Here is an 11,726-nt window from a genome sequence, read left to right on the forward strand (position 1 = left end):
TGATCGTGTCTCCAGCTTCAAGTTCCTGGGAACCACCATCTCTGAGGACCTGTCCTGGACCACAAACACCTCCAGCCTGGTCAAGAAGGCTCACCAACGCCTCTTCTTCCTCAGGACACTGAAGAAGAACCAACTGTCTTCAGCCATAGTGGTGAACTTTTACCGGTTTGCGATCGAGAGCATCCTGACCAGTTGTATTACAGTCTGGTATGGGAACTGCTCGGTGGCTGACCGCAAAGCACTGCAGAGGGTGGTGAAAACTGCCCAACGCATCACAGGAACACCACTTCCTGCAATTGAGGACATCCAGAGGAAACGCTGTCTATGTCGAGCTCGCAGCATTCTTAAGGACTCCTCTCACCCTGACCATGGACTGTTTAACCTCCTGCCCTCCGGGAGGCGCTTCAGGAGCCTCCGGACAAGGACCAGCAGATCCAGGAACAGCTTTTTCCCTACAGCTGTCTCCTTGCTGAACTCTGCCCCCTGACACCCCCCACACCATACACACAGACTCCTCCCCTACTTTATCACTACATCTGACCGATTTATTTAGTATTATTTATTTACAACAACAAAACAGTAAAATTGCTATTACTTGCACTACTGTCTGTTCATCCAGATACACTGAATAACCCATTTGCACACTGAAATATTTCTATGCACTTTACTTTCCATTGTAATAGTGTAAATTATGTTCATGTTCATAGTTCTGCCTATAGTGTACATACACTTTCACATATTCCATCTGTATAGTATGTTCATAGTACACCTATCTGTATATCATGCTGATAGTATTTAAAATTTAAAATCTGTAAATTATGTCCATAATACTTATCTGTATAGTTATTGTACATATTGTAGACCTTGTATATTCTGTACTTACTGCTTATTGCACTTCTGGTTAGATGCTAACTGCATTTCGTTGCCTTGTACCTTACATGTGCAGTGACAATAAAGTTGAATCTAATCTAATCTAATCTTACTCTCATCAACAGCTGCAAACAATTTGCTCTTACCTCTGAGATCCGGATCTGTGACGAAAAGACGTGGAATCCTCCCCGGCCCTAGCAACTGCTCAGATGAGTTCAGGCTGCTTGAGGCTCGTAGGAATGTTCAATTCAGAATAATATATTATTCATAAATAAATTACTCAGAGACTCTTCTTTTAATAAAGTTTTCCGCATCACCATTTGTCATGGCTTCGCTTTATTAATAGACAATAACGCATAAGTAATAAAAATGAAAATAACAGCGAATAAGTCTTCACCATCGAAGTGAGGCCACACACACACAGACTTTCTCTACCTTTTATAGCCTTGCATATCATTTGCATTTATACCCTGCATTCTCCCTTATTTGGTAATCACATGTATTCATACACAGACAGAGTACATGACCTTTATCACATCTAATACAGAGTGTCAAAAGTTAAAATGGAAGAATTGCAGGGGTGGTCAGCAACACACGTAAATGCTAGCATAAAAATATCTATAACACCTCTTATGCATAGTTACAAGTATGCTCTATTCAACCACAGAAATTACACCTGCATGCATAGCAAAATTAACACAGCTTGGTTGCGGTTTCATCTCCCAAGTGTATTGGAAAATGCAACCGCATCCTTTCTGCCCTTTAAACAAACAAAGCATAACTTAACCACAAAGATTAATACATTTAAAAATTAAAAACAAAAAGAAAGGAAGGTGTGATCACATCTCTTATCTGAAACTTCTACATTTTTAAAACTGGAGCTTTAAGTTTTAAAGATTCTAAACCATTTGTTAATGCTTGCAGCTCGAGATGAATCTTATTATACTCAGCCATCTCTCTTATCAATTTCATTATTTTCTTATTCAATGTTTCCTGCTTCTGCATCAGACTTTTCACAGTTCTCAGCTTGAAATTCATGTCCTACTGGTATTCCAGGGTTCTTCTTTGTTCAGCAACGCTTCTCCATTTTTGCTTGTTTTTTGACTTTTCGGCTTTCTTCTACTTGCAGTCCTTTAATGATGACATCACCAAAGTCAACATTCCTATTTGCTTTACAGCCTCTGTTCCCTAAAGTAATTGGTCCGGTGGGGGATTGGTCAGAAAACCTTACACCTATGATCCCCCTCAAATATTTCACCCTCTCTTGAGGTTTCTGGACAATTTCTCATATTTCTCCAATCTATCTGAATTCTATCCACTCTACTTATTAAATACATTGTGCCAATTCTTTCACTTGTATTATAATTTTCAACATATACATGATAATTATTTCTTCTTTGCCTCAAAAAGGTTACTTCACAGAATTTTGTCATTTCCCAGATAGGAAATGGATCTTGTTTTCTAGGGATATCATGGTAAAGACAAACATTCTCCTCGTCCTTTTCCACCCATGCATGCAGCACTTTGAGGTCTAGCCATATCCTTTCTACGCTTTCCGATTGACCCCAGATCAACTCGTGAATCCGCTCTAAGGACATCCAGACTAGTCCTCCGTCTCGTCCGATCAAGGCTGCAATGGCCTGAAAAAAATCCACGGGCCATTAATGAATGCTAAACCATGAATCCTTACAATAACCATTTCTGTCTTTGATCCGTTACCAGTACAAAATTCTTGTTATATTTGTCCCATAAATTCAAATACTTGGAATACTATCAGTACTGTCAACCGAAGACACAGGGTTTCATCCACCAAGGTAATACATACAGTAGGTACCATTATGATCTTTCTCTAATTCTAGTTCTTTAAATCCATTTCTTTTTAAGTTCTCCTTAACATATTTAACATCTCTGGAGCTCACACTATGAACTTGGCTCCAGATAGGTTGGTTAACTGCATTTTTTACTTTGTAATTTGGCCTATTGTTGTATTTCTATCCCAAGAGAAATCCACTAAATATCTAATACACATTCCCTACTCTTATTGAGAGTCATAATTAATTTGTTCTTACCACTGAGGTCTGGATCTGTGATGAGAAGATGTGGAATCCTCCCCGGCACCCGCGACTGCTCAGCTGAGTTCGGTCTACTTGAAGCCCGTAGGATTATTCAGTTTATAATAATTTATTATTCATAAAAGAATTACTCAGAGACTTTATTGTTTAATAAAATTTTCCGCATCACCATTTGTCATGGTTTCATTTTATTAATGGACAATAACTCATAAGTAATCAAAAATGAAAAAATAAAAGTGAGTAAGTCTTCACCATCGAAGTGCGGCCCCGCACTCAGATTTTTCTCTCCCTTTTATAGCTTTGCATACCCTTTGTATACCTTCCCTACATTCTCCCTTATTTGGTAATCATGTGTATTCATACACAAGCATAGTACCTGACCTTTATCACATCTAATACAGAGTGTCAAAAGTTCAAAGGGAAGAATGGTAGTGGTGGTCAGCAACACGTTAGTACAAAAATATCTATAACACCTTTTTCTGCATAGGTACAAGTGTGCTCGGTTCAACCACAGAAGTCACACCTTCATGCATTGCAAAATCAACACTGCTCGGTTGCGGTTTCATCTCCCAAGCACGTTGGAAAATGCAACCGCATCCTTTTACACTCTTTAAACAAAGCATACATCAACTCTTAAACCACTAAGATTAATACCTTCAAAGGTTAGAAAAATAAAAGAGAAATAAAAAATAAAAACAAAAAAAAAAATATTTGAAACATGATCATGTTTCCCCCAAAAGAAACTCTTACATCTTAAACATTGGAGCTTTGAGCTTCAAAGACTCTAAACCATTTGTCAGTGCTTGCAGTTCGAGATGAATCTTATTATACTCAGCCATCTCTCTTACCAACTTCCTGATTTTTTTATTCAAAGTCTCCTGCTTGCGCACCAACTTTGTCACCTCTTTCAGCTTGAAATTCATGTCCTGCTGGTATTCCAGATTTCTTCATTGCTCGGCGAAGCTTCTCCACTTTTGCTTGCTTTTTGGCTTTTCGGCTTTCTTACACTTGCAGTCCTTTAATGCTGAGATCACCAAGGTCAACATTCACATTTGCTTTACAGTCTCTGTTCCCTAAGGTAATGGGTCCAGCAGGAGATTGGTCAAAATACTCCACTCCTATATTACCTCCAAATATGACACTATTCATACATCCTGAGCAATAACGATCACAATTTACTAATTCAAAATATAATTTTCTTGTTGAACTTCCACATCCATAACAAGTCTGTTTATGCTTATGGTCCATCCCTCTACATTCCTCTGTAGTACTTTCCATCTGAAATTTTGGCAGAGAGTCATTTGAGTAAGTTTACATTTGCTAATCTCACACAGCATTCTTTACATTCTTTTATCCTGCTTTTCATTTTATCCCATCTACTCATTAAAATCATAATCCCTAAAATTATAATCTCTTAATTTTTTTAATAAGCATCCTAATATAAAAGATGTTAAAGTCATTATTCCTATTACAATCCATAGATTTGCTTCTTTGTCATGTCTGATCAGTAAAACTCCCATAAGATACACTGCGTTACATACAATCATTGCGATTTCACACCACAAAATAAATTGATTCTTTTCAATAATTTTTGAAGTCACATCAAAACATAATTTACATATGCTAGTGATTCCTAGCGATATTATTCCTGGAAACCCTACTATGTTACTCCATCCTTCGGAAATTGCAATCATATAAGATATCAAGATTATCTTGCTAATACTTCCTTTTACCAATATTCTGGCAATTTGTAAGATACTAAAAATACAGTGCCACCAGAGATTTTTATTGATTCCTTGCACAGCCCCCCAAATCCCGTAAATCAATAATTGACTGACCTCAACCACGATGGTACTGGAAAATCTGCTAGCGGTTTCTCCAGCTACAGTGTTGGATACACTTTTTCTTTTTGAATAGTTCTCCCGTTGGTTGTGTAAGGAGTGAAATTATTTCTTTATGGAATAAATTCTTTGTGAAGCCAGACTTTCAGAAACTCTCGCATTGCAAATGCAGATGCACCAAAACAATGGGCTTTGATCTCTTTGTGAAGCTAAACAAACAGATAGGAAGATCTGGAAGAAAGACCATTTGCTCTTTGGTACCTTCACCCCTCCTTCCCCCCAGAGCACATGGTCCAGGCAACTAAAAGTTGTTACGCTCACATAAAACATTTACTATATCTTCAGGATTCAGGAATGATGTGAACTTTTCATGTTTGGTATCATTTTAAAGGTCTTTGTGCGATTGGTAAAATTGGTCTCAATTTCACAGTAGTCACTTGTATTATAAGAGAGATTGAAAACTTTTGTAGAATTGTGTTCTGCTGTGAAGGGGGTGTGTCAGGTGTTAGGGGTCTTTGAGAATGTTTATCTCTAGCCAGGTGTGACCCTGATGTGATCACGGGAACCAAGAGTCAAAAGGACTTTTATGTTTTTACAACTGATTTGAAGATTTCTTTGTTATCTGGTCTGAGTATTTAAGGGAAGTGACAAAAACACTACTGCACGATTCTGTTGCCAGAAAGCCCGTAGTGTGGAGTGTATTTCATATGCTCCATATGTATCTTCCTGAAGTCAGGTATACTATTATGTAATTGTGTTAAACACATTGTGCCTACAGAGCACACTGTATAGTTGTTTGTGCTACTACATGTACACATTGGCTAGTTAAGTTTATTCTCTAAAACACCTGAGTGCTTTGCTATGCATTTTTGACCATGTGTCTTAAATTAGGATAACTGTTACATGTGTGACTATGTTAAATTTGTGTGCCTCCTGCATGGATCACTTGGCCGTTCCCAATATGGCTACAGTGTCTTTGTGCAGGAGCAAAGTTGCAACACAACTACAATATGATTTACAATTACACTATCCTTTCTAAATTGGCTTCTAATTATTTTCATTATGTAATTGGCATGATACAATTTTACCTGACTGATAATAAATTGTTATATTTGATTTATTCTGCATTATTCTTAATTCAGTATTACTAGTAGATTAAAGTGAAGGTATTACCTCAAATCTGTGTTCAGGATTGTTCATACGAAAGGTTTAATAGATGGAGCATGGGGCACATCAATTGAGTCCATTTTGATTTCTGACTATCACTGTCTTAAATAAGTTGCAGTTTTCGTAAATATATAAAAACTATACTTTTTGTACAAGTAAGCAGGGCGCGACCGACTTAAAGGTAGATATTTACCCTGCATCCAATGTTTAAGATCAGACTGACGAGTTTGTGTCCGGGAAGAGCATTCAATCGGCCGAAATGTTACTTCTAAAGCAATACCGGGTCTGCAGTGAACGAATAATTGAAAGTATGGGATTTTCAGAATACTCAAATATCTAAATTAATAAACAATCGATAACTGTGATCAGCTTTTGATAGAAATATTGGCCAAATTTAATGATCACATAAAATTGGAGTCAGATTAAACATGGAGCTAGACTAAAATTCAAACTAAATCCTGATAAATTCAGAAGCGCAAATAAAAGACCGAATACGCATTAAACCTTCGACCAGGCCGCTGGATTCCGCTTTTTGGGCCGGCGGGTGGATCCTTACAGTTGCCATTCTTTTATCTCTATCAAATCTCGATCTCTGATGGACTTGGAGACTGTAACAACTTGTTTTCAACAATATACAAAAAGTATATCAAAAATCCCCAGTAGTTTAGGTTATCCTTGGTGAGTAAGCTTGTCTGTTCATATCCCCCATTTTTCTACTCTATTCTACGTCTGCACTCTCCTCCTACTTCCTCTCATGACTCACTCTCTTCCAACATCGTTTCCCTTTTTAGCAGCTGCCTCTAATAGCAAATGCTTCCTGTCGTTGCTTTTTTTTCTCTCCTCTTAAATCGTTTATACCTCTTAGTTTGGAAATCTAATAAACTCTCTAAGACAGCTAATTTATCATCTCTGTTTGGTTTACCAGAGCACATTCTTTGACCTTCTACATTACAAAAACATTTTACTCCGGTGAACATCATCATTAATCCTATTATAATCAACCCTCCGTGGAGGATATACCATCCTGCGTTAACCAGAAAATCAGTCCATCCTATCCACGTCTTTTGTAACAAAGTCAAAGACTGCGGCCTTTTTAACTCCTTCGTAACCAGCTCGGATAAATTCACCTCTTTCTTCGTACCATTTCGGGCCTCCTTTAATCTGATCACCTAGTATTTCTACACTACTATTACAAATACTGGCCTTCATCCAATTTAATCCCAAATAATAGTTATTAATCCTTTATGTTAAACCAGTTTTTTTTCCAGTTTTTCCATTCTATTGTGAGGGATAAATCATCATAGCTATCGCGTCTAGATTTACTAATGGCCTATTTTTCCCTCCTTTTGGTACTCCGGTATTTATGCTTATTGTAACGGTAACAAAGGGTGAGGAAGCAAGTGCAAGAGTGAAACAAATAGGTTTATTAAAGTCCGGTATACAAATAAATCCAGGGGGAACAACAGATGGTCGCGGTGATGACTGACGGTGATCCCGGAAGTGGCGGTGAGGTGAGGCAGCAGGAGAGCGTGACACAGGCCTGAGATGAGCAGTCCGTGGTGGTGAGTAGTGGCATCCGGTGGTGAAGAGTGGACGGGGTTCCAGGGTCAGACGAACAGCGATGACGAGAAACCAGGCAGACGAACAGCGATGACGAGAAACCAGGCAGACGAACAGCGATGACGAGAAACCAGGCAAATGAACGGGAGACTTCATACAACGCTCTGACAAACACAAGACGAAAGACAGGGCAATAAATAGGGATCGGGTAATGAGTAACAGCTGGTGCCAATGAACAATCAACGGAGACGCCCACATGAAACAATCAGTGCTGACGAGCGACACACACAAACTCCACCCACATAGTGCACACCCGAGACCAAGGTTTACTAACCGTGACACTTATAAAAGCAGGTCCATAAAACATATTACAATTTTGATACTTATCTACTAATCTAATGACCCCTCCTGCCCCGTAACTTATCTCATACCTATTAGCTAACTTACTCCTCTTTAAAGTCCAGGGCAGGGGGGCTGTACTTTAATTGCAGTAAAGCAGAACTGTAGCCACTTGATTAATAGTCAAAGGATCAAAATCTTTAGAGCAGCTACTGATAATTTTTCCACACTCCGCACCTTTCAAACCATAAACTGCGTCATAAAAGAAAACTAAATTATTCCTATATACTCCCTTCTCATCTTTCTTCCTTCTTATATTCAATCTTTTCAAATATAATTTCCTTTTTACACTTAAAATTTCACTCGTCAGGTTTCCAGTAAAAGGGTCGGTACCGTTTAGGAAATCACTACAATCCATATTTTCTCTATCTTTGTCACAAAAACTAGCATACGAAAAATCATTATAATCAGTCTTCGTGTATTTATACTTTTGTCCGTGGTTTCCACGACTAATTTCTTTCCTAACACATTTATCCATTTGTTTCACTCTATTCTCTTAATAGTCTTTTATTTCACTTTCGGTTTTAACCATGTCGTTTAGTTTCATTTTCACTAAATACACTTCTGTTTTTCACTTATGTTCATCTAAGTCCCAGCAACCAATTTTAAAATTATATTTGACTCTGGGTATGGTCATTACTCTCTTCCATATCCACGGTATTATATTATTTAATTCCAAATCAATTTTTGTAGTGGACCTAGACTCTAACTCTGCATAACCTGTCTTTCGTGACCCTACATGTCTGTCCCTAACAGTTGTTAATAGACAGGGTGACCATATGCGCCGTTCATACGGGACACGTCCCGGCCAGATTTTAATATTGCCTAAAACGTCCAAAGCAGTTTTGACCAATAACATGCAGGTATTATACATAATCGACCAATCGTGGGGCTGCGCGTGAGAAGGCGAGATCTACATGGAACAATCAAAGCGATGCAATATGCGCACGTGTTCGTTCGTTCGTTCGTTTGATAGAATCGTCACTGCTCAAAAAAAAAAAAAAAAAAAAAAGATAAAAAAGACAGCAAAGTAGGTGCGAGAGCGATCCGAAAGCATAAGGAGCCGTCTGCTCTGCTCTCTAGCTCTCATGAATGTCGCACAACGATCGACCGGCAAACAGCCAAAACCTGGATATTTTAGGCAATATTAAAATCCTGGCCGGGACGTGTCCCGTATGAACGGCGCATATGGTCACCCTATTAATAGAGCAAATTCACCCTCCGGATTCAAAATTTGACTAATTCTTATCCACTCTTCTACATTCTTTATTTTCTCTGCATATTTTAATTTATCGATTTTACTTTCTCTTTTGCTACTTTCTATTTTACTTTCTCTTTTGCTTTTAACTTTTCCTTCATATTTACACTGTCCAATCTTCCATGGATCAAAATGTTTGCGTGATCTAAATATCCAACATCCTCCCAGCTCTTAGCTGGAACTGGTCCTGTAAGTTCGTCCTATAAAATAATGAACGGTTTTATTTCCTTCACGCTCTTAAATGTAACTATTTTCCTCAAATATTTCGGTTTCCCTTTTGTGCCATTGTCTCATTTTTACTGTGCTTTTAAGCTTAACCTTGGGTGTAAGGACCATATAATAACTTGTCTTGTCAGTACTAATATTATCTAACCATTTCCAAAAATACTAACGTATTATTTTCTATTTCCTTTCTCTTTTTCCTCGAGGTTCCCCATACGGATAATTCAAATCCTGTTATAGTTTGCCTTTGGACTTCCACTTCCGCTAAAATAATACTTCCCGATAATATTTCCCACTTACACTTATTAAGATTAGCAAAAACACAATTACTCCTAATAAAAACCATAAAATGATACTTATCCATCTGCAGCACTGTCGTTGTTTCTTCAACTTTCTGATGGTCTTCCGAGCTTCGCCCAACTCTTCTGGAAGACTTTCTAATGACGGCGAGCATCTCATTTTTCTGTAAACAGAGATTAGTTTTGTAGCGGTCTTCTCCTCAGGATTCCCTTCTTTATCACCTTTACGTCCGGTTGATCATGATGCACTTCAACTTCAATACCCCCCAGCCAATCGAAGTCGGGATGAGCACATAGCAACACATTTGTCCGAAAATGCATCACGATCATGAAAGTCTCTCCAGAGACTTCCATTTCTGGGTTTCACTTTCAGTGAGAGACAGATCCTTCTCTTGATCTTTCCTCTTAATCTTGCGAACTAACTCCTCCCTCTCTTGGATAGCTCTGTCTCTCATCTCCTTTCCATCACTCAGAAATATGGGTATTCTTGAAAAGCCCTTTTCTCATGTTCCCTCATCCCTAAATATGGATGTCTACAGAACCTGGACATTATTCCATCCTGAATAATCCCAGCAGTTTAAGCACTCTTAAACCTTCCCACATCGATCGAGAGGACATCAATGTTTTATTTTTTGCTTTACACACCATACACGTCCACAACATTTCACCGTCCCAATTGCAGCTGCTCACTTCTCCGAAATTCCCGAACACTTTGAATGAGTCTATCTGCAATTTAGCGTGAATTGGACGGCACTCACCACAAATTATCACCCCCGATATCTCAGTATGGGTCTGTCTATACATCATTCACTCAGAGCCCATGCCCTTCCTTTCTTCGCATGAGGGCATGTTTGGCACAGCGGATAATCGACTGCATATGACACAATGTTACGGCCAAACGAAACCTTTAACGGCTTTGTTGCTCCTCGGCTGAAAGCTGAGGAAGCGTTCTATCTCTGCTTTCAGCCATAAGTATGCTCTCGCTCCTGTCTATTGTGCTCCATCCGAATTAACCCCCTGCAATTTATTACTTTATTTATGGTTTCCATTCCCTATTTTGTTAATTAAATCCTGATTACTCTGTATTCCGTTATTTTCTAACCATATTTGAACCTGTCACTGCTTTAACCTTATCAATTGTACCCAGACCTTCAAAAAGCCTCTTTTGCCTCCTGGTTATTATTACTTCATCTCATACGTCAAATTGCAAGTTTCTTTTTATTTTATTTTCTTCGGGCTCCGCTCAGTTGCAGCTGTTAAGATCCAACTTATTTTCCGGAAATATTGTGAGCTCCGTCCAGAGCGGATTTCACAGCCCATATCATTATTTCTTTGCTGTGGTTATCTATCTCGAGCAAAAAAAAAATAAATAAAAAAATCTTAGTCATGGCACTGCAAAGTCAATACTAATCTGCTGCGATCGATAATCCTTGGGCAGCTCACTGTCCTTGAACCCTTTTGATGTCATAAATTCCCTGCAGACTCTACAGTCCTTCCTTGTTTCCCTGTATCAGGTACGCCAGTTAGGAATATTTAAATTCCTTAACCTAAGCTCTATCTGAACCATATTTACACTCGGATGATTCAGTTCATCATGCATTTTTTGAAATAACTCTGTTATTTCCTGTAGCTTCACTCGGCAAATCAGTTTATCGACCTCTCTATTCCCTTCTGCTGCTTCACCTGTTTGTTTCGTGTGTGACAGTTGGTGATAAAAATGCGCATTTACTTCTTGAAGACGTTTATCGATTTTCTCCCACTGCTCTTTGTGTGCCATTGGCTGATTATCGCCCAAATCCATTCCCTTCTGGCTCCATCTCTGGCTATTTACTTGTGCCTGATTAACAACAAGGTTTTTCTTTATCCTGGCAAGCTCTCATGTCATGGAAAAGATTATTATCGGCTGTTCTTTCACTATTGCTTTTAACTGTAACAACCGTTTCGTCACGGAAGCTAGAATGCGCTCGGCCCCATTTTCGCTGAACTTCTTCTTAGCCGGCTCCTGCTGGTGACTAAGAAAAGCTATGGGACCCTTTCC

General features: G+C 38.6%; 1 long non-coding RNA gene across 1 annotated transcript; it reads right to left on the bottom strand.

Moving 5' to 3' along the window:
- Window positions 1–3,091: 3,091 nt before the first annotated feature.
- Window positions 3,092–4,951, bottom strand: LOC122136755. Its single transcript, XR_006154344.1, has 2 exons — window positions 4,781–4,951; window positions 3,092–4,220 (listed from the first exon to the last, which is right to left on the bottom strand). It is a non-coding gene; the product is annotated as an uncharacterized LOC122136755 (long non-coding RNA).
- Between the last annotated feature and the right edge of the window lie 6,775 nt (window positions 4,952–11,726).

This window comes from Cyprinus carpio, chromosome B3 (genome assembly GCF_018340385.1).
Source record: "Cyprinus carpio isolate SPL01 chromosome B3, ASM1834038v1, whole genome shotgun sequence".
In the NCBI taxonomy this organism is placed as follows: Eukaryota; Metazoa; Chordata; class Actinopteri; order Cypriniformes; family Cyprinidae; genus Cyprinus; species Cyprinus carpio.